This window comes from Sorex araneus, chromosome 11 (assembly GCF_027595985.1).
Source record: "Sorex araneus isolate mSorAra2 chromosome 11, mSorAra2.pri, whole genome shotgun sequence".
NCBI classification, from domain to species: domain Eukaryota; kingdom Metazoa; phylum Chordata; class Mammalia; order Eulipotyphla; family Soricidae; genus Sorex; species Sorex araneus.
Window position 1 is genome coordinate 4488794 of NC_073312.1, and position 23374 is coordinate 4512167.

The 23374-nt window shown below is 54.0% G+C and overlaps 1 protein-coding gene across 3 annotated transcripts in view; it reads right to left on the reverse strand.

The window, feature by feature from the left end:
* ZRANB1 (zinc finger RANBP2-type containing 1) overlaps positions 1 to 22406 on the reverse strand; it is a 69675-nt gene extending 47269 nt beyond the window's left edge. For 2 of the 3 annotated variants that reach the window (XM_055118737.1, XM_055118738.1), the window contains exon 1: positions 22188 to 22313. The gene's annotated coding sequence lies outside the window, so the exon portion shown is untranslated. Of the gene's footprint in view, positions 1 to 22187 lie in introns of all 3 variants that reach the window. The other variant, XM_055118739.1, reaches the window with a different exon arrangement.
* Between the last annotated feature and the right edge of the window lie 968 nt (positions 22407 to 23374).

Genomic DNA, 23374 nt, shown 5'->3' on the forward strand with positions numbered 1-23374 from the left:
AAGTATCTAAAGGGAAAACTGAAGAAACCTAAAGGATATTCCAAACTCGCTGCATTCTGAGGTTCTGTTAAAAGTTTACAGGGTAAGGGCTGGAGCGATAGCACAGCGGGGAGGGCGTTTGCCTTGCATGCGGCCGACCCAGGTTCGATTCCCAGCATCCCATACGGTCCCCTGAGCACCGCCAGGAGTAACCCCTGTGCATCACCAGCTGTGACCCCCCCCCAAAAAAAAAAGCAAAAAAAAAAAACAGTTTACAGGGTAATCTGAATTACAATCTTTATGTAAATAGAAAGTACTATCTAGGGGCTGGAGCAATAGCACAGTGGGTAGGGAGTTCGCCTTGCACGCGGCCAACCTGGGTTCAATCCCTGGCATGCCATATGGCCCAAAAGCACCGCCAGGAGTAATTCCTGAGTGCAGAGCCAGGAGGAACCCCTGAGCATCACTGGGTGTGACCCAAAAAGCAAAAAGAAAAAAAAAAGAAAAAGAAAAGAAGTACTATCTAATTTTTAAACCCAGAACTGTACACTATCATCCTTCTCCTCAGCATCCTTCCGTATCACAGAAACTGGGCTTGAGTAGAATCCTGATGATGTGATTCGGGGAAGCCTCTCCGAACCACGGCCCCAACAATGCCCTACATACCACGCCTCAGCCCTGTCGCCTCCTGTACCTGTGGCCCACCCTGACCGTCTGCCCCCCCCCCCCCGGGCCCCTCACTAGCCCTCCACTCTGCTCACATCGACGCCAGCAGTCCTCCCCGTAGCTCCTCTCTAGTGCTTTCTACCCAGTGTACGTACTTTCCCATTCCAACTGCCACTATCCCAGGAGCTCCCACACGCTTCCTTCGCTAAACCCACCCAGCCCACCACTGGCAGAATCCTCCACAGAAAACACCCACTTTTTCTTTTTTGGGGGGGGAAGGGACGGGTTGTCTTAAGGCCATGCCCAACAGTTCTAGGGCTGCCTCTGGGCGGGCTTGGGGAACGCTACGGCGTGCTGGGAGCGCCCTACCCACTGTCCTGCAGCCCTCCGAGCTCTGACCGCCACTCCCTGACCCCACACATTCCTAACTACACACACACAGCCCAGGCTCACATGTGCCACCGCCCCCAGTGGCATGCACAGAAGGCCCCGCCCAAAGCCACAAGCCAAACACGCTCGGAGATCCCCACCCGGGCCTTGGAGACCAGCGCGAGTCCCTGCGCCCTCGCCCGCCTTCACGTGTCCTCACCCACGCAACCACCCTCTGTGGACACCGGGCATCCGGGCTTGGGGCGAGAGAGCTCATCTGCCTGTCTCTGTCACTCCCTCCCTGCAGTTCTCAATAAGGGAGCCAAGTTCTCGGAATACTCCTACTGGGCCACCAGAGGGGACCCAAAAATAAAACAGGCCAGAGAGACGCGCACGCCCTGCGCACACACAGCCCACCGGGGTTCGATCCCCACCACCCACAGTCCCCCAGCACAGCCAGGCACTTGCCCCCAGTGCGGTGTCCCGAGCACCGTGCAGAAGGGAGCCCCGAGCAGAGTCAGTCAGCCCCTGGGCACCACCAGTTCAGAAACCCCCCCCCAAAAAATTCTAATGTTCTAAATTTTTTAAAGCTGCAATAAGATAGGTTATAATTCTTTTCCTGTTTTGTGCTTTGTTTGGGGCCACACCTGGCACTGCTCAGGGATGGCCCCTGTCACAGGCTCGGGAGACCGGACGGCTGAGCCACGCCCTGTGCTGTCTCGCCAGCCCGTGAGGCTGTGACCCTCACGCTTTGCTTCTCGACCCGGGGCCCGTGCAGCAGCACGCAGGCCCCGCAGGCCGATGCAGCAGCAGCCAGCTCGCAGTCTGGAGTGCGGAGGGCCCCGGGAGCCGCCCCTGGCAGTGCTCAAGGGGCCACCCGGTGCTGGGGCCTGGGCCGGGTCCTGCGAGTACTCGCCCAGACCCGGTCTCGAGGCCACTAACAATCCACTCCTGAGAACGAACATCGGGAAGACAGGAAGGCTATTATGTGAGAGGTGGAGGGAAGGCGCGGTGGCGGTGGGTATGTCAGGTACTGACGCCTGTGACAAATCACTGCAGACAACTGTGTAAGCCACAGTGTCCACATAAAGGGGGAAGTTTTAAATATTTCTTTGTCAAATGTAACTCAAAATAAGGCATTTTTTTCCTTCATGTTCTTTCATCTAGTCTCTACTTCAAGAGGAATTCTGCCTCTACTCTGAGATTTTTTTTCTGTAGTTTTGTAAACTTCTGTTGACATTCTTCAGTTCCTGGACACAGGAAGGAGGAAGGACACGAAGGCAGGATCCTTTACACTTGTGCAGAGATATCACAAGTGTAAAGTGAAACATGCACTTTAAGTCACAATATCAAAGAAAACAAAACGAACAACTATAATACACCTACACTGGACAAAGTAAAAAACTTAAATAATTTACCAAAAGTCTGCTATGAACTCAACCATGTGGAGAGATGGAAACAAATAAGCCACTAATAAGCTTCTCAAGCGCCTTATTAGAAGACTGGTTTTCTCAAACCTGTATGGAAGTGACACAATCACCTCTAACAGTGTATATCGATCAACTTTTGCAAAAATACAAACATGCTCCCTTAAGCTTTAGAACTTGAGCTCTTTCATCATTCTACTCACTCTGTTAATGAGTGACAGCTCAATGCCCCATGAATCACAGAATCCTCACCGTGCCTCGCTCTACCAAAGGCAGTTATCTTCTCCAACATTACAGATGTATGTGTGGGACAGAGGAAGGAGGGGAAGAAATTCACAAAACCAACTCCGAGCCTCCATCCTGGCCAAAAATATTTTTTTCCCAATATCTCAACTTTGCTCCAATGTCTTCATTATGCCTTCAGGTCCACTCATCACCTCAACTAGGGACTCTACTGGGGACGAGAGAGCACCAAGGGCTGAGCACACACTCTGCGAGCAGAGCGCCCTGAGGTCAAGCCCCCCCCAAAGCCAGCCGAGCCCCAGAGGAAGCGGCCCCTCCTGCACCCGGGAGTGAAGGGCACACGGTGCCATGCACACACAGCCAGCGAGGACGCCGTTCAACCAGACTGCTTTCGCGTGACTCCCAGCGTAAGACAGGAGCGGGACGTGATTTTGTGACTGGGCTTTCCGTAGGCACGGGGAGAGCAAACACGCAAAAATTTAGCAACAGACACCTGGGGGTGGGGGTGCAAAGGCAGCATCGGCAGCGAAGGCGCTGCCAGCCAGCCGCCAGAGGGTGGGTGTCTAGGCCAGAGGCTTCCAACTTTCTTAGCCTGCACTAGCTTTTTAGGGGTGAAAAATGACTGAGTCGCTCCAGTCCCTCTTTAAAAATCGACTTCTCGGGGCCAGAGCGATAGCACAGCGGGGAGGGCGTTTGCCTTGCACGCGGCCGACCTGGGTTCAATCCCCGGCATCCCATAGGGTCCCCCAAGCACTGCCAGGAGTAATTCCTGAATGCAGAGCCAGGAGTAACCCCTGAACATCACTGGGTGTGACCCAAAAAGCAATCAATCAATCAATCAATCAATATCGAATTCTTGGATGTCGGGACCGGTGCCAGGCGGGGGTCAAAGCGTCTTCCCGCAGTGGCACGGAGTGTGCCAGCTGCGCCCGCGCCCACCGCCTCTCTGAAGCTGCACAGCCCCCCGGGACAAGGCGCCGCAGCCTGGGAAACAACACTCAGGCCAGGGCTTAAGCTGCCTCCACTCACAACCCTTCTCTGCCCACACGGCTCGGTGCCTACAGGCACACGAAACAGGCAGACAACGCAAACACTGGCAACACATCAACACCATATGGGGCTGTGACACGCCCCCACCCCCAGCGCTTAGGAAGTTAGGAAGCTCGGGAGCCAGGGCGACCTGTCCTGCCTGCAGCCCACCCAGGTTCAATCCCTGGCATCCCATGTGGCCCCCCAGCACCACCCGGAATAATTCCTGAGTGGAGAGCCTGGAGAAAACCCTGAGCGCTGCCAGGCATGGCCAAAAAAATTCTTAGTTTTTCAAGAAAGGAACTAGGGGACAGGCCAGCTTTATCTCTTTCACAATTATGGCAGGGTTGGCCCTGACGTACCAAGAAAACAGTGTCGGTCTTGCACTGTGAGGCCCTGGGTTTAATGAATAAAAGGGGGAAAGGAGAAAGAAAGGAGAAGGAGAGAAGGAAATAGCTAAAACTTAAACATTCACTGCAGCATGCCCAATTTTGAAGGATACATAGATGGGAAACATAAGAACACAGAGACTGAGTGAGCCCGTGAACAGCCACAAAGTTACTAAGGGACAGAGCCCAGGTTCAATCCCAAGTCAGACTCTACACAAACTCTGCAATAAATACATTTACACTGAAAGCCTGAGTTTATTCCTATTGTACATGATCTGGACTATTAATAAACTCTGAATTTCTCTCGAAGCAGTCAGCTGACATATTCTGCTCAAATTTTAGCTTTTGAAAATTGACAAAGAGCAACTGCAAATTTTCTGAAAACTTGAGCAAGCAAGTAGGCCTAGAAATGTTCTTTCTAAAACAAGCTGTTCTAAATATAGCATCGAAACCCGTGCAGGGGTCAGAGAGCGCGGTGCAGCCTGGTTCCCCTGGCACTCCTGGGAACAATCCCCTGCCACACACACACTCACACATGCACACACACACACTCACACACATACTCATACACATACACACAAACTCACACACTCACATACACACGCACACACACACACACACATACTCACATACACATGCACACACACTCACACACTCATAAACACACACACACACACACACACCGTACAGAACAAGGACAATATGTATATATTTTTGGTTTTTGGGCCACCCCCAGCAAGGTCCAGGGCTTACTCTCCTGTGGCTGTTCAAGGCACCATCCGTGGCACCAGGGAGCAAACTCAGATTACCCGTGTGCAAAACAAGTGCCCCGCCCACTAGATCATCCAGCGCCCCCTAAGAATTCTTAACTGAATGCAGAAGCCCTCTGGGAGCAGCGATGGAAGCCCAGGGCCTGGCACGGACCATTCAAGTGCCCGAGGGGGCTGGGTGGGAGGGAAGTGGGCGGGTGCCGGAGCACTGAATGCCTGAAACCCAAACATAAGGAACTTTTTTGCTTATATGGGTTTGTATGGGTTTGGGTTTTTTTTCTGTTTGGTTCTGGTTTGTTTGGGTTTCTGGCCACACCTATCTGTGACCAGGGCTTACTCCGGCTCTGCACTCAGATATTCCTGGAGGGGCTCAGAGGACCATATGGGACGCCAGGGACCAAAGCCGGGTCAGCCACGCGCAAGGCGAGTGCCCACCTGCTGTGCTATGTTCCGGCCCCGGCACTTTCTATTTCACAGTGACTATTCTTTTAAATGAACAAATAAAACAATAAAATAATTATAGATTTAAAAAATACAAAACTATAAACTGTCTGAACATGGCCAAAAGAAAGGGGGTGGAGACGGCACAGACTGAAAGAGTTATTGCGCTGTCAGACATGACACTTGTTTTAAAACAATCCTCTGAGAAAACTCAGGAGAAATAAAACTGGAATAAGATTAGGCGTGTGGAGGATGGAGCGATAGGACAGCCGGTAGGGGGTGTGCAGGAGGCTGACCAGGGTTTGATTCCCGGCATCCCATATGCCCCGTGTGCCCCAGGAGTAATTCCTGAGCATCACCACGTGTGGTCCCCCCAAAAGAGATAAGGCTTGAGTTGGTAGCTGGGTGAGAGAGATGAGGGTTCATTCTCTGAGTTTCTAATATATGCAATGTTTGAAATTTTTCATAATCATAAGTTTTTAAAACTTATCACTAAGGTAACAATGCTGCTCCAGATTTAGAATTAAGACTTAGACTGCTAAAGCCAGAACAAGAGTAGGAAGCAGTGTACTGTGTATTTCTAAAGACAGCTACACAAAATTTGGTCCTGGGCCTAGACATCTACAAACCACGATCTGCAGAGAAACAGAAGAGGCATTTACAAACTTTCATAGCAATTTTAAAACATCTTTATAATTTTATAATAATTTCATCTACAGGTATTTTAGCTTGCTTTTGAGAAATCTGAAACATTTAAAAAACTTACAGAGGGCTGGAGCGATAGCACAGCGGGTAGGGCGTTTGCCATGCACGCGGCCAACCCGGGTTCAAATCCCAGCATCCCATATGGTTCCCTGAGCACTGCCAGGAGTAATTCCTGAGTGCAGAGCCAGGAGTAACCCCTGTGCATCACCAAGTGTGACCAAAAAAAAAGCAAAAAGTAAAAAATAAAAAACTTCCAGATACAGCTTTATCCCACAGCTGGCAGGTATCACTCATGAACTAGGTTAACCTGTGCTGATAAATACAATTCAGAAAACTAAGATCTCAAAAGACAAGATGACAAAAATCTGTCTTCTAAATAACTCTCATGAACATACATGCACATATCCTCAATAGAACATTAGTGAATCAAATCCAAAATATATATTCAATAGCCGAGTGGTTTATCTCCCAGATATATGCAAGTGACAGTTCAATGTTCAAAACTCAAGTCATGTTAACCCATCCTGACACTGTGCTAAAGAAAAATCACAGATCACATGAAAATATGAAAAAGGCATTCGACAAAATCCAATGCCCTGTAGCACTGTCACCCCGTTGCTCATCGAATTGCTCGAGTGGGCACCAGTAATGTCTCCATTGTGAGACTTGTTACTGTTTTTGGCATATCGAATACGCCACGGGGAGCTTGCCAGGCTCTGCCGTGAGGGCGAGATACTATCGGCAGCTTGCCGGACTCTCCGAGAGGGACGGAGCAATCGAACCCGGGTTGGCCCCCGGGTCAGCCGCGTGCAAGGCAAATGCCCTACCCGCTGTGCTATTGCTCCAGCCCTAACATAAAGTCTTAGAAACCTAGACATGAGAGGGAACTTCAACTGGACACAAATCATGCAGAGGCCAGGGAGCAACGCCCCGGGGCCCAGCACTGCGGGCCACACCCCCCACCGGCTCTCAGTGGAGCCCACGCACACCGGGGAGGCCACACCCGCCCCAGGACAACTGTACGCCAAATGCCCAGCCCTGACGGTGAGAAACTCGCCCCCTTCCTGCTGAGCTCAGAAACAAGGTGTGGACGGACGGCTCCCTCTCTCCCCTCCTCTCACAACCGGAAAGTCCAGCTGATGCAATAAGGAAAATGAAGGAAAAGAAATAAAAGGCAGATACACAGGAAAGGGGAAAATAAAACTGTCTTCATTCACAGGTGATTTGATGGCTGCAGAAAATCCAAAAGAATGAGCAAAAGCTCCCGAGGCTAAGAGCCGTTCCATAACCGAGACTGCGGAATACACAGCTTCCCTACAACAGTCAACGGTCTTTCTGTGGACCAGCGACAAACAAGTTTGAAAATAAAAACAACACTTTGGGGGCCAGAGCAACAGTACAGCGGGGAGGGCACCGGTCTTGCCAGAGGCGATCCCCGGCGCCAGGAGTGACCCCTGAGTGGAGGCAGGAGTAAGCGCTGAGCACCGCTGGCCGCGGCCCCGAAACAAAGCTACATCACGATCCACATCAGCAAGCCCGAATGAAAACACTTGCACCTGGTGAAACGCTACAGGATCCACACGCGACAGCGACGGAACTCTGCTGAAAGGAGTCAAGCAGATACTTCATGGAGTCGGTTCTCCCCAAGCCAGTGAGTCACGGTGCTGTTCCACTCAAGAGCCTGGCAAATCACCTGTGTGGGTGCTGACACACTGGTTTCTAAAGCGTGTGTGGAAAGGCGAGAGCCCAGTCAGCACAGTACTGAGGAAGGAAAGCTCCAGGCAGCAGAGAGCACAGGAGCACTTGCCTTGTGCGTGGCTCATCCCACCGGCTCCCTGACCCCCATACCCACATGCGACCCTCAGGTGGGATCCAAATGGCTCCATTCTTTAAAAGAAAGAAAGGAAAATTCAAATTGCACTACCTAGCTTCAAGACTTACTAAAAACCTTCAGTAATTAAATTAGCATATTACTGGTACCAGAACATATAAATCAATAGAAAAGAGAGCCCAGAAACAGACCCACAAAGCCAATTAATTCTGACACAGGAACTAAGGCAATAATACTGGAGGGTGAAAAAAGTCTTTCAACAAATGGTACTGAACACAACTACTCAGTATTCCTATGCAAAACACAGGAAGACGCAACGAAATCCCCCTTAGAACGGGGCTGGGAACCGGGCTCGGTGCATGGCCTGCGTGAGACCTACCTAGGTTCCATCCCCCGCAGGCTCTGCAAACACACACTCAAAACGGATCACAGACCTAACGTAGAAGGCAAAGCCGTCAAATCCCTAACAAGGCAAAAGTCCTAGATAACCAAGGCTGAAGCAGTAACTTTCAGGACCATGCCAAAGGCACAATCCCATGAAAGAAGTGAGAAGCTGGGTGTGTGAAAACTAAACTCCTGACCACACGCAATACTGTCAAGAGAATAACAAGTCGGGAAACAAAGCTGAGGTCTTCTTCACTCGGCAAGACTGGCACACAGCACAAGGAGCAGAAACAGCCAGTCGTGGTGTGGGTGTGAGGCGAAAGGGCCTCAACCTCTGCCGGTGGGAACGTCCCCTGGCCCCACCCTGGGAAACCGTAAGGACACTCCTCCGAAAACAAACGACTGACGGGCAAGAGAGCGACCACAGCAGGTCAGGAGTCTGCCTGGCCAAGGCCCCCAGTGGCCCCCATGCTCGCCAGGAGTAAGCCCCCAGCACCGCGGGTGTGGCCCACACGCACCAACTCCCAAAATGAAAGAACTGAGATTCCACTTGAGCGGCGACCCCACCTCGGGGCAGCCGGCATCTAGTCCAGACACTCTGCTCGGAAGGACGGGCGCCCCTGTGTTCCCGGCAGCAGCGGGCACAGAGCAGAGCCTGGAAACACCCTAAGTGTCCAACAGCACAACGTAATCGCGTCCGCTACAACCCAAAAGTCACGCCAACTGCAACTGCTGGGAGAGTGAAAGGTAAAAAGGACACAGAGCCCAGTCGGCCAGAAAGCCCAGAACGGCCTCTCCTGCGTGAACTGAGCAAGGTAAGCGGGTAACAACGACCACCGGCAACAGACTGAGTCAGAGAACAGAGCCACAGACCTGAGCGTGCCATGCCGGGGGCAAACCTCTGGCACGAACCTTAAAGTTACCGGAACTGCAAATCACGGTGACTAAAATGAAATCAATGGGGCTGGAGAGAAAGTGCCACAGCGGGTGCCTGATTCGGGTGCAGCTGACCCAGGTTCCACGCCCAGCACCGCCAGGAGTGATCCCACGGGTCACCAGGGCTGATTGCGGAGAAAGGAAACAAAACCAAAACACTGAATTTAAAAAAAAAGTCAAGACAAACTCACACATAACATCCACAAAACCATGGCAATAAATTCCAAAAGAATAGGACTGTTCGGGCCGTGACACCACTCTGTACAGTGGGTACGCAGACAGCCAGACCAGACGACTCACACCAAGGGTGAAGCGAGTGGGACCACAGACCGAGGGTGCGTGGAGAGTGGAGAGAAGAGACGGGAACTAATACACCATCTGGCGGGAACGATGGTGGTTCAGGAGCTTTCCACAGTGGGGAGGAGTCAGATGAGGACTCGAATGCTCAATTTTGCTGTGAACTCAAACGACTCTTAAAAAAAAAAAAAACAGGGGCTGGAGCAATAGCACAGCGGGGAGGGCGTTTGCCTTGCACTCGACCCACCCTGGTTCAATTCCCAGTATCCCATATGGTCCCCTGAGCACCTCCAGGGGTAATTCCTGAGTGCATGAGCCAGGAGTAACCCCTGTGCATCACCCAGTGTGACCCAAAAAACAAACAAACAAAATCATCTTTTCTCAGATGAATGGATGAAATGAACAGACAGCTGAGCCTCTGGTGAGGACAATTGTGTCTAGATAATGAGGCTCCGGGAGTACAGCGATGTGGGTACTTGCACCATTCACTTCGTATGCTTCTTAATTTTCCACTACAATGAGCACATATTGCTTTTGTAATATAAGCATTTAAAAGTGAAAATAAAGTATTCTTTAAAATCTGCTAGCAACAACAACTTTTAGTCACTCACATACAGAAAAGGTTTCCTGGACTGAGGTTATGAGTGGAGTGCGCCACTGGCTGTGCTCCCAGTTTACTCCTGGCTCTGTGCTGGGGGTCACTCCTGCCGGTGCTTGATGGACCCCACGGGGTGCCGAGGGCAAACCCAGGCCGGCCACATGCAAGGCAAGTGCTTTAATTCCTACTCTCTCTGGCCCCAACAGCCCTTTTCTTTTCTTTTCTTTTTTTTTTTTTTTGCTTTTTGGGTCACACCCAGCGATGCACAGGGGTTACTCCTGGCTTTTCACTCAGGAATTACTCCTGGTGGTGCTTGGGGGACCATATGGGATGCCGGGGATCGAACCCGGGTCGGCCGCGTGCAAGGCAAAGCCCTACCTGCTGTGCTATCGCTCCGGCCCCCCAACAGCCCTTTTCAAAGATACTGCTTTTCTTCTTCATTCCCACTCCTCACCCATCCCCAACCTTTCCTTTTTCTTGACTGCCTCTAATTTTCATCCCCTCTCCCCACGCCTTCGTCCCTCCACCGCTGCGGAGGCCAGCGGCGGGGCTGCAGGCCCGTTAGCTGAGGCACACGAGTTGTGGTACACGGGGCAGTGGCCTGTGAACGTCTCCTCACGCTCAGGGCTCGCTGAAGCCCGCACTCTCCGTGGCGCCCGCAGAGACAGCTACAGAGCGGCAGGTCACCAACACCAGGAACTGAACTCACAAGTGCAGACACCCTCCGCTCCTCTCACCCTCCAGGTCCCAAAGACATTCCTCTGAAAAACTAAAAGGTGCGGGCCAAAGAGAGATGACAGCGGTTCAAGAGTCTGCCTTGCATGCGGCCAACCTGGGTTCAATCCCTGGCACCACATAGTCCCCAAGTCTCTCCAGGAGAGACCCCTGAGCACAGAATCAGGAGTAAGCCCTGAGCACTGCGAAGTGTGACTCAAACACAACAAAACATAGGCAGGGAAGGAACCAGACTCCGACTTACTCCTGCCAGCGCACCACAGTCTCCAGGGCTCCGGAAATATTCCCGCAAGAACAAAGCGGCGGCGGGGCCGGAGCGATAGCACAGCGGGTAGGGCGTTTGCCTTGCATGCGGCCGACCCGGGTTCGATCCCCGGCATCCCATATGGTCCCCCAAGCACCGCCAGGAGTAATTCCTGAGTGCAGAGCCAGGAGTAACCCCTGAGCATCGCTGGGTGTGACCCAAAAAGAAAAAAAAAAAAAAAAAAGAACAAAGCGGCGGGTTATAAGATGGGGTGGACGGAGTCGTATCCCAGTGCCCTGGAACAGCTGCCTTCTCTAGAGTCCCTTACTGGGGCCAAGGCCTCCACCCTCTCCCACGAGCACTGCCTAGCCCCCCCGCCCCCCGCTCGCCCCAGGGGGGCCTCCACGCTCTCACCCACTGGGCACTGCCCCTAGTCCTTCCTCCCTGTACCCAGCCCCCGAAACACAGGCCGGGAGGGTCCTCGGAAAAGCAGCAGGTGGGGCCGTCGCGACAGGACAGCGGCGAGGGCATCTGTCTTGCACAAAGCTTGGGTCCAATCCCCAGCGTTCCGTGTGGTCCCCTGAGCACTGCCAGAGTCATTCCTGAGTCTAGAGCCAGGCACGGGTGCGAGGGAGGAAGGAAGGGAAAAAAGAAGGAAGGAAAACCAGGGCACAAAATTAGGCCTGAGAGTCCTCTTAACAGCATTCCAAACCACTCAGAATAAAACTGCAACTTCCCAGTCTTGGGGTCAAAGAAATAATACAAATTAAGGGACTTGTCTTGCATCCTGCACATCCAAAAACCTGGCACCACACATGGTCACCTGAGCACTTCCAGAGGTCACTCCCGAGTGGACCTTGCCAGGTGGGGCCTAAATCCCCAGCCCAAGAAGGTTTCCCAGTCTTGCATGCAAGTCTACACACAAGCAGACTTCACCGTGTTCCTTCTGTAAGCTCAGGCGCACCTTAGGAACTGTGGGTCTGTTCTAAAAGTTACTCAGCTTTGCTGGGATTACCCGCTAAGATGTAAGATGCCACGGGCCAGAGCTATAGTACGGCGGGGAGGGCGTTTGCCTTGCACGCGGTGGACCCGGGTTTGATCCCCAGCATCCCATATGATCCCCTGAGCACCACCAGGAGTAATTCCTGAGTGCAGAGCCAGGAGTAACCCCTGAGCATCCTGGTGTGACCCAAAAAGCAAAGGGAGAGGCTGGCGGATGGAGATCTAGAGCCAACCCCACCTCAGAAGGACCCCCTCTCCACCCCCACGTCACTTTCTGCCTGCGGTCCAGTTTCCCCCGTTACTAGAGCACGCAGGAGGGCAAGACGGTAAGAAGCGGTCTTGACCCAGCAATACCACTTCTGGGAATATATCCCGGAAATGCAAAAAAGCACAGTAGAAATGACATCTGCACTTGTATGTTCATTGCAGCACTGTTTACAATAGCCAGAATCTGGAAAAAACCGGGGTCCCCGAGAACAGATGATAGGTTAAAGAAACTGGTACATCTACACAACAGAATACTATGCAACTGGTAGAAAAGATGAAGTGAAATTTGCATGTAAGTGTATGGTCATGGAGATTATCACGTTAAGTGAAATGAGTAGGAAAGACAGGGAAAGATATTTGTGGACTAGAGCATTAGCACAGCGAGTAGGGCGTTTGTTTGCCTTGCACTCGACGAACCTGGACCCAGGTTCGATTCCTCCGTCCCTCTCGGAGAGCCCGGCAAGCTACCGAGAGTATTCCACCCGCATAGCAGAGCCTGGCAAACTCCCCATGGCATATTCAATATGCCAAAAACAGTAACAAGTCTCACGATGGAGACATTACTGGTGCCCGCTCAAGCAAATCTATGAACAACAGGATGACTGACAGACAAAGTAACAGAATGGAAGAAGAACACCCAAGGATAATAGAGGTAAGGACCAGGAGGATTGTTCCACAGCTTAAAAGCTGGCCTCACATGTTGGGGGAAAAGGCAGCTCGGACAGAGAAGGGACCGCCAAGTAAAGGGTGCTAGGAGGGCCAACTTGGGATGGGAGATGCGTGCTGAAAGTAGACTATAGACCAAACATGATGGCCACTCAATACTTATATTGCAAACCACAACACCCAAAAGGAGAGAGAGCAAACGGGAATGCCCTGCCCCGGGGGGGGGGGGGGGGGGGAGGGGGAACGCACACAGGGATGGTGGTGGTGGTGGGAGGGATTCTGGGACCATGGGACCACTGGTGGTGGAAAATGGGCACTAGTGGAGGGATGGGTACTCGATCACTGTATGACTGAAACGCAAGCGCGAAAGTTTGTAAGTCTGTCGCTGTACCTCGTGGTGACTCATACAGCGGTAGGGCACTGTTCTAATAAAAAATTTAAAAATTTACAAAAAAAAGAAGCAGTCTTGAGAGCTAATACACTTCACTCGACGGTCATTACTAAACAGTTTACCACTGGGAGGCCTTTTTATTACTGTTTTATTATCCCATCTACTTTGTGAAAGTCCTGAAGACCTCAGATCATGTAACAGGGGTCCAATAATTTACCAAACGGATTTCTCTAAAATAACGCCTTCAGGGGCTGGAGCTATACACAGCGGGTAGGGCGTTTGCCTTGCACATAGCCGAACAAGGTTCGATTCCCAGCATCCCATAGGGTTCCCCAAGCACTGACAGGCGTAATTTCTGAGTGCAGAGCCAGGAGTAACCCCTAACATCGCCGGGTGTGACCCAAAAAGCAGAAAAAAAAAAAGTCTTCAGGCACGGGAAACATAGTACAGCAGGAGTTAAGGTGCCCTGCACGCAAGTGACCAGTTTGGATCCATCCCTGGCACCACGGGGTCCCCTCAGCACAGCACCCCAAATGCAGCCCCCCCAAACGGAAACTAAATAAAAACAAAGCCTCTGACTGTGAAGGTAATTCGACAAATATCCCAAACGCACCCCAAGTCTACCCCGAGACAGAACGGTGAGGGGCCAGAGAGAAGGCGCCCTCCTGCCAGCTGTCAGAGGCTCTCCCTCCCTCCCGGTTAGCGCCCGGGGAGGCTGAAGCCACAGCACACCGGGGAGGGCGCCCGCTCCGCACCAGACGCCGCCGAGAACCCTCTGTGGTCCCGACGGTGCCAGGTCCCAGCTCTGCTCACAGCAGGACTCCTGCACAGAAGGCTCCCCACTCCCACTCACCCCTGCACCTCACCTGCTCTTCCTCCAAGCAGCAGCTCAAACGCTCCCACCTCTACAGAGCCTTTCCTAATCCAATCTAATCTTGTGCTAAATTAGTCACTTAGAACCACTTCATAGGATGCAGTTGAGTAGGCTTGTTTTTTTTTCTACCACCGTGAAAATTCCATTTTTATGTGAGGAGCATCTCTCTGCAGCAGTTGCTCACTAATCGCTTAATAGAGAGAGAGCAACTCAGGGACCAGAGAGAGCACAGGGGAGTTGAGGGGGGCGCGCCTTGCCTGCCGCTGACCCAACACCACCTGCGGCCTCCCAAACCCCGCAAGCCATCACCGGCTGGAACCCTGGAGGCCCCCGAACACCACCAGGGCTGGCCCGGTTCTCTGGCTCCACAGGGTCCTCGCCCCCCCCCCCCCCCCGCACACCCCAGGACCACCGGCCGGGTACTCCGGCACTGCAAGGTCCTTGCACTGACCTGCCGGATCCAGATGGCCAAGAGTGGGGCTGGAGCAATAGCACAGCGGGGAGGGCGTTTGCCTTGCACGCAGCCGACCCGGGTTCGATTCCCAGCATCCCATATGGTCCCCTGAGCACCGCCAGGTGCAATTCCTGAGTGCAGAGCCAGGAGTAACCCCTGTGCATCGCCGGGTGTGATCCAAAAAGCAAAAAAAAAAAAAACAGATGGCCAAGAGTAACTAGCTGGCACCCCCGAGCCTCCTGAACACTGACTGGGAGAGCCCCCCCCCCAGAACAGGGAATGCAATGCCCTGAAGGCACCAATGAACACTATCCCAAACCACTGTTATGAGTAGTTCTGAAAATTCCTATAGTTCCCCAATTTAACAACAAACCTTAGAACTAAAGAGGTGAGACCTACACAAGGGAACCTACAAAATACTACTTCAAGAAATAGAGGACAGTCGAGCATTGGATAACTGAGACTTAAACCTGAAAGCTTTGTAACTTTCCACATGGTGATTCAATAAAAGAATAAATTTAAAAAAAAAAAAGAAATAGAGGACATGGGGAAACAGAAACATCCCCTGTTAACAGATTGGGAAGATTAATGGTTTTTTTTTTCCTTTTTGCTTTGGGCCACACCCCAGTGCTCAGTATTCCTGGCTCTGTGCTCAGGAATCACTGCTGGCGATGCTGGGAGGACCACCTGGGATGCCAGCGATTGAACCCGGGCCACATGAAGGGCAAGTGCCCTACCGCTGTATGATGTCTCTGGCCAGGACTGATCCCACTAAAGTGGCAATACTCCCCAAAGCACTGGCAGATTCAACGCAGTCCCTCTAAGGATACTCACGACAGTTTTCAAAGAAATAGTTCAAAGGCTCCTGAAATTCATCTGGAATAATAAGCCCCTCCCCACAATAGCTAAAGCAAACCTGGGTAAAAGAAGATGAGAGGCATCACCTTCCCCAACTTCAAACTACTACAAAGCAGCAGAAATCAGAACAGCACAGAACTGGTATACAGACCTGCAGACCAATGGAATAGAGCTGTATGTCCTGTCAGGCGTATGATAGTTAATCTTCAATAAAGGAGCAAAAAACATGAAGTGGAGCAAGGAAAGTCTCTACAACAAGTGGTGGTGGGAAACTCGTCAGCTACATGCCAAAAAATGAACTCAGACCTCTCTCTCACGCCATGCAAGAGTCAAGTCAAAATGAATTAAAGCCCTTGATATAAGACCTGAACCCATAAGACACATAGGGGGAAATGTAAGCAGAACTCTATGACAGTGCAGCTAAAGGCATCTTCAAGGATGAAACACCACTGACCTGGCAAGTGGAAGCAAGATAAACAATGGGACTACATTAAGTTAAGAAGCTTCTGTACCTCAAAAGAAATGTTGACCAAGATACAAAGACAAGCGATGGAATGGTAGAAATTATTTACCCAACACTCATCTGATAAGCAGTTAATATCCAATATATAAGGTGCTGGTAGAACTTTACAAGAAAAAAAATCCAACCCCCATCAAAACAACGGGGAAAATAAAAAAAAAAAAAATGGGGGGGCAGGAGCGATAGCACAGCTGGTAGGGCGTTTGCCTTGCACGCGGCCGACCCGGGTTCGATCCAAGCACCGCCAGGAGTAATTCCTGAGTGCAAAGCCAGGAGTAACCCCTGAGCTTCGCTGGGTGTGACCCAAAAAGAAAAAAAAAAAATGGGGAGATGAGATGGAAAGGAAACTTCTCAAAGAAGAAACAGAAATGGCCAAAAGGCACATGCAAAACTACTCTACATCACTAATCATCAGGAGATGCAAATCAAATCAATGAGATATCACCTCACAGCAGAGGCCGGCACACGTCAAACAGAATGAGGACAGCGGCGCTGGCAGGGGAAAGGGGACTCTCTCACGGCTGGACTGCGGGTGGAACGTCAACTGCTCCAGCCTTCCCGGAAAACAATATGGAGAGTCTCTAAAAAAATCTAGAAATTGAGTTTCCATTTGGCCCAGCAACTCCACTTCTTAGGAATATTCCCCGAGGGCCCTAAAACATAACAGAGAAAAGGTGTCTGCACCCCTCTGTCCCTAAGGTGTCTGCACCCCTCTGTCCCTTGTAGCACTGTCCACGGGAGCCAAAATCTGGAACCAACCCAAGCGTCCAAAAATTGAATGATGCAGAAAAAGAAAATATGGTCCATATACACAATGGAATATTATCCGGTCACAAGAAAAGGTAAAGTCAGGAACTCTGAATTGACAGGGAGGGGCTGGAGAGCACCACACTGAGAGCAGCTGGTCGGAGGGGACGGACACCGAACGCCCTCTCTGACGCGGCACCCACAGGAACCTGACGGGGGAATGACACGTACCCAGGAACATGAGAACAGGCATTCAGCAGGAAGCAGGCCTCAGGGGCGGGGGGACAGGCGGGGAGGGGCCGTCTGTGGTGGAGAGGGCATTCGGCGCGGGGGGGGGGCACTGGAGGGCGGCAGCTGCCGCCTACGAATGCCTACGAACCTGCCAGGGGCAGGACTGGACAGGCCGTGCAGAAGCCAACGGGAAAATAAACAAGAGGGCCGAAGAGATAATGCAAGGGGCAGGGCGCTTGCCTTGCATGCAGCCAACCCGGGTTCGTCCCTGGCACCCCATATGGTTCCCTGAGCACCTCCAGGAGTGATTCCTGAGTGCAGAGTCAGGAATGAATCCTGAGCACTGCCAGGTGTGACCCAAAACCAAAACAAAAAAAACCAGCTTTTTCATGTTAATGATCTCTAATACAGATTTAATGGCTCCAAGAGGAGACAGAACAATTTTCACACTTTCCTCTAAGAAAACCTTTTTGGATCACTTTTAGTCGATTATTCATAACAAACAATATAAAATAAATTATTTTAGCATCTGCTTTTGGGACACGGTTGGGTGGTGGTGGAAAAATTCAAAATAATAGTGGTGGGGCGGCATAACGGTGGTGGGATTGGTGTTAAAATATTGAATGTAATCAATCACTGAGAACAACTCTTTGAAAATAAAATTAATTTAAAAAAAAAAAGCTTTTTGCAGAAGTGGATTGGTAGGCGGGAGCCAACAGCAGGGGCTGCATGGGAAAGACGCGGGCACTGGTGAAGGGACTGGTGTGGGCACTGTATGCCGGAAACCAAATCATGAAAACTTCATAATTTCGCGATATCCAAATTTTGAGGTACGGTTTTGAGGTATGGCCCAAAACACGGGGAGGAGAGGGGGGGACAAACTTTAGCTTTGGCTTCATTTTCACTTCCAAAAAGTGAAATTAAAAATCTACCCCCAAAAGTCTACCTCGAACATCAACCCGAAGCGACAGCAAAGCGGTGAGAGCCTTGCCTTGCGCGTGGCGGGCCCGGGCTCGTTCCCCAGCACCCAAGGGTCCCCTGAGCCCCCAGGGTGTGGCCCCACACAAAACAAAAGCATACAAGCGCTGTCCTGGCTCAAGTTTCAGCGCACGTGTATTGCTACAACGGAACATGCCACACTCAATCAAGACCCTTTTCTCCCTCTGCGGAGAGAGGACAATTCCTTCGGCTGCTCAGGGAACAGAGGGACAAGCTCTACTGGACGGAAGGCCGAGCACGCGTCCCCAGGTAGCCGAGATAAGCGACTGCGAACAATTAAGGGGAACCCCTGCCTCACACTATATACAAAACTGAGCTGAAGCTATCAGAGACCTGAGTGTTAACAGCTGAAAGGGCTTGAGCGACACCGCGGGGAGGCGTTTGCCCTGCATGCCTGACCTGGGTTCCATCCCTGGCGTCCCATGTGCCCCTCCCTCCCCCCCACCTCCCACCGATCAACTAATTCCTGAGCACAGAGCCAAGGGTAGCCCCTGAGCATCACAGAGTGTGGCCCCAAACAAACAACACCCCAGAGGCCACGGGGGCTGGGGCTGAGGCTCAGGGTAGGGGACAGGCCGGCGCGTGCAATGCCAGGAGGGGACTCCCCACTTTTCTTTTTATTTTCTATTTCTTATTTTTGGGTCACACCTGATGATGATGTACAGGGGTCACTACTGGCTCTGCACTCAGGAATCACCCCTGGTGGTGCTCAGGGGACCATATGGGATGCTGGGAATCGAACCCGGGTCCGCAAACGCCCTACCCGCTGTGCTATCGCTCCAGCCCCGCTCCCCCAGTTTTTTTTAAAGATGGCTAGATATGACCCTCGGGAGGGAGGGAGGAAGGGAAGAAAAGGAAAGAAAGGGGGAGAGGGAAGGGGGGAGGGAAGCGGGGAGGGGCCAGAGTGATCAAACACTAGAGTCGGGCACTTGCCTTGCAGGCAGCTGACAAGGTTCAATCCCCAGCACCCTTCATGGTGTGCTGGCCGCCCCACAACCCCCGCCCGCCAAGCCCTCCAGGACTGACAGCTGAGCACAGAGCTGGGGTTAAGCCCTGAGCACCACCAGGTGTGGAGGGAAAAAAAACACAAACTTAAACTATAAAGTTTAGAAGAATACACAGAAAACTGCCTAAGCCCTGGGGTAGGCAGAGGCTCTCTGAGATGACACCCAACAGGCAAATGACAAAACAGACAGACCGAAAATTAAGTTTAAAAACCTTCTGTTCTTCAAAGAACACCTTTAAGAAAAGACAATTTAGAAAAATGAAAATTTCTGCAAATCCCTTATCTGACTTATATCCAGAAACTCTTAAAAAGAATTTTAACAACATAAAAAAAAAATCCAATTAAAAAAAAAAATGTGGTCCAAAAAAAAAAGAAGGAAAAAAAAATAGAGAATTGACTGAGCAGACATTTCTCTGAAGATGCTGCGCAAACTGCCGATAAGCACATAAAGATACTCACAAGCATCTGCCATTAGGGGAATCAAAACACAATTAGGAGAGAACCACCTCACGAAGCCGGCTCCAGTTTAGAAATAAAATAAATAAATAAAAGAGCTGAGTGTTGGTAAGGCCCGAGGGACGCCCAGGGGTCAGGTCAGGAAGGCTCCGTCCCAGGACAGGGCCGGCCCCACCCCGGAGTGGGGACCCTGGTCTCTGCCCAGCAGGCAGGCAGGCAGCAGCGAGAAGCGCCTGGGCCTGACCCGTCCTGATGCGGGCCAGACCACGGGACTTCACGGCTTTGTAGGTGTGGCCCAAGGGCAGACTTTGCCCACCCACCCACGAGGGAAGGAAAACTCATCCAGGGCTGGTAAAAACCAACTCTTTGGAAAAAGCGTTAAAAAAAAACAGCCCTGGACCTATCACCGCAGGGCCCAGCAATTCCGCTCCGCAGGCCCACCCGAGGAGTAAGAAGGTATTCTCGCAAACGTATTCTCACAAACGCGCCAGGCCAACGTTCCAAACGTTGGTTTTCAGGGACTGGAGCGACAGCACAGCGGGGAGGGCGTTGGCCTTGCACGCGGCCGACCCGGGTTCGATTCCCAGCATCCCATAGGGTCCCCCGAGCACTGCCAGGAGTAATTCCTGAGTGCAGAGCCAGGAGTCACCCCTGAGCATCGCCGGGTGTGACCCAAAAAAAAAAAAAGAGTGGCATACAACAGAACCGCACTGCCATGACAGCAGCGAAGCACGGACACGTGACACGTGCATGGTGCAACAGGAGAACACTCTTGTGGGGGGCCGGCTCCCGGCTCTGTGCTGACATCACTTCCAGAGGGAAGGAATGCGGGCCACCACACGGGCCGGCCCGCGCGAGGCAAACGCCTCACCCTCCTGCAAACCTGAGTCAGAGGCGCCGTGCGCAGTCGCGCAGAGGGGGACCCCGTCCTCAGCACGCGCGGAACAGAAACCCAGCCGGGAAGGGTTGCCCTGGTCTTTCCACTCTGCCGAGAGGTGGGCGCTGAGGTTGTGCTGCGCAGGCTGGTGGTTTATGAACCCTCAATACCATCACGACAAGAACAACGCAAAGTAGTTCTGCTTCACTAAAAAACGGTTAAGGAGATGGGAAAAAAAATTTTTTTTTTTTTAAAGCAAAGCAAAAGTTTGGAGCCAGAGAGACAGTACAGCAGGTAAGGGACTCGCCCTGCACCCGGGCACCCCACCCGGTCTTCTCCCGAGCCCTGCCAGGAGGGATCCCTGAGCACTGAAACAGGAGTGAAAACCTGAGCACAGCCAGGGGAGGAGGCAGACAGGCAAGCAGGCAAATGTTTGCGAGCTGGCGAGAGTCCAGCAGGCAGGGCACTGCCCTGCACACAACCGACCTGGGTCCAACCCCTGGCACCCCTCGAGGTTCCCTGAGCACTGCCAGAGGTAACCCCGAGCACAGAGCCAGGACTACAAGCAATACCAGGTGTGGCCCAAAAACATACAAAAAAAAAGTTTCATTCACTAAGCAACTGAAAAGTCACTGGCTTTATATTCAATTTTCCAGCCCAAACTCCCCTTTTCCGATTCAGACCGACGGCTCATAACCGAAACTGACCCTGACGGAGAGACAGAACGGAAGGGCTGTGCTGCATGCCCCGCACCGGGTAGGACCCCCGGAGCACCAAGCCAGCAACGGCCACTGAGCACTGCAAGGGGTGGCTCCAAAACCAAATGTGATCGTAACCCAAATACTCCCAGAAAACGAAGCACGCACGCCTAGGGCGTCGGATTTCAAGTAGCAAAATTACGGATAAAATACCCAAAAAGTCTCTTGCAAATGCCAAGCAGCCTGAAGGAAAGATCACCTAGTATTTCTGCAAAGTTCATTAACGGACTAATTTTAGCTCTAACGATCCTAAAAAGGTTTGCAAAACTTTAAAGCTGAAAAAAATAATAATAAAATAAAATCTTAGTTTTCCGACAGGGAGAGAAGAGAGAGTCAGGGGGCTGCGCGCTGGGACCCCCAGCAGAGGTCTCCCGAGCCACTGGGGAAGTGGAGCCGGCAGTGGGGGCCCCTGCACGCCGGGATGCTGGGGGTCTGCACGGCGCCTCTGCCGCTCGGCCACCGAGTCCCAGGCACAGGGTCCCCCGCCGCGCGGACGGGGAGCGGGGAGTCACCCTGCTCCGGGCTGCACGGCGGGGGGCGTCGGCCTCGCGGGGGGGGGGAGGGGAGGGGAGGGGCGGGGAGGGGAGGGGAGGGGCGGGGAGGGGAGGGAAGGGGGTCCCACCCGCGCTGGGCATCCCGAGGTCTCGGGGGACGCGGCCGGAACGGACCGCGGGCGGGGGGCGCGCAGCCCCTCCCGGGCCCGAGCGCGGCAGGGCGCGGGACGCAGACCCACGGGCTGGGGCGCGCGGCGCGGCGCGGGCGGGGAGGGGGCCCCGGGCGCCCGGCCGCGACCCCCGGCCCGGGCGGGACCCGCGGGGGCAGCTCTCGGGCCCGGCAGGGGCAGCAGCGCGCGGGCGGCGGGGCGCGGGGGTCGCGGGCCGGAGCGCGCGGCCCCCCCGGAGCCCCCCCGGGGACCGGCCGCGTCCCGCCGCCCGGGCCGCGCGCGCGCGCCCCCGCCCGGGCCCGGGGGCGGCGGGGGGGCGGCGGCGGGGGGCGGCGGCGGGGGCCCCGACGGACGCGCGCGCCGGGCCCGGTTACCTGGCGGCGGCGGCTCCTCGTCCGGCTCCCGCGCCGGCCGTGCGCGCTGCCCGGCCCCGCGCCGCCGCCCTGCGCGCCGCCGCCCGGGCCCCCGGGCTCAGGACATGGCGGTCCCCGCGGGCCGGCGCGCGCGGGGGCTGCGGGGCGCCAGGCGGGCGCGGCGGGAGCGTGCCGGGGGGCGGCCTCGGGCGCTGCGGGCTCCTAATGGCGGCGGCGAAGGGCCCCGGAGCCAAATAAACCCCGCGGCCGGCGGCACAACGTCAGGGCCGGACCCCGCCGCTCGCCGCCGCCTCATTGGCCCCGGGGCCGCCAGCCGCGCGGCCAATGGGCGGCCGCCTCTTTCCGGGCGCGGGGGGGGCGGGGCGCGCGGGGGCGGGGCGCGGGGACGTCACGCCGGCGCCCGGCCCGGATTGTGAGGCGGGAGGCGGGGGCGCGCCGCGGTGACGTCACGCGGCGCCGGGCTGGGATTAGGAGGCGGGGGCGGGGCGCGCCGCGGTGACGTCACTCAGGCGCCGGGCCGGGATTGGGAGGCGGGGGAGGGGCGGGCCGAAGCGCAGCAGCGGTGACGTCACGCCGCGCCCGGCCGGGATTGTGAGGCGGGAGGCGGGGCGGGGCGCGCTCGGCACCGGGGTTCACGGCCCTTGGGGGTCTTGGCTCCCTTACGCCCGTCTGCGCCCGCGCAGGGAGAGTTCGGGAGCCCCGCGGTCGCTTCGTCCTGCCCCCTCTCCGACCCGGGCTCCCCGCACGGACGCGGCTCGGACCCTGGCAGCGGGGACGGCCACCTTTCGCCCCCTGCTGCCGCTTGGCTCCGCGTGTGGCCCCCCCTTATTTTCTCAGCGACCCCTTTTCTCTAGATCGTACCTGGGAGGCTCCGGGCAAATGCACAGACATGGGGAGAATCAGCCCTGGGCGTCCCCGGAGCCCGGCTCCGTGGGTGTCCGCAGGGTGCTGCGGCGTGTGTGGTCACTCACGCACCCGCGTCCCCGCGCGCCTCTGAAAGCAGGAGACAACAGCTGGGTATCGCCCCGGAGCGGGTTGTACTTCACCGTCAGCTGAAGCCCCCGGAGAGAGTCAGGGCTTTTGCAACTCAGGAGCTTAGATTTCCCCAGGGGGACTCTGCCTGGCATTTTTCAGACCCCACGCTTTTCCCCCCAAGGATTTGCAAAACGTGGTAGCTCTAAAAGTTG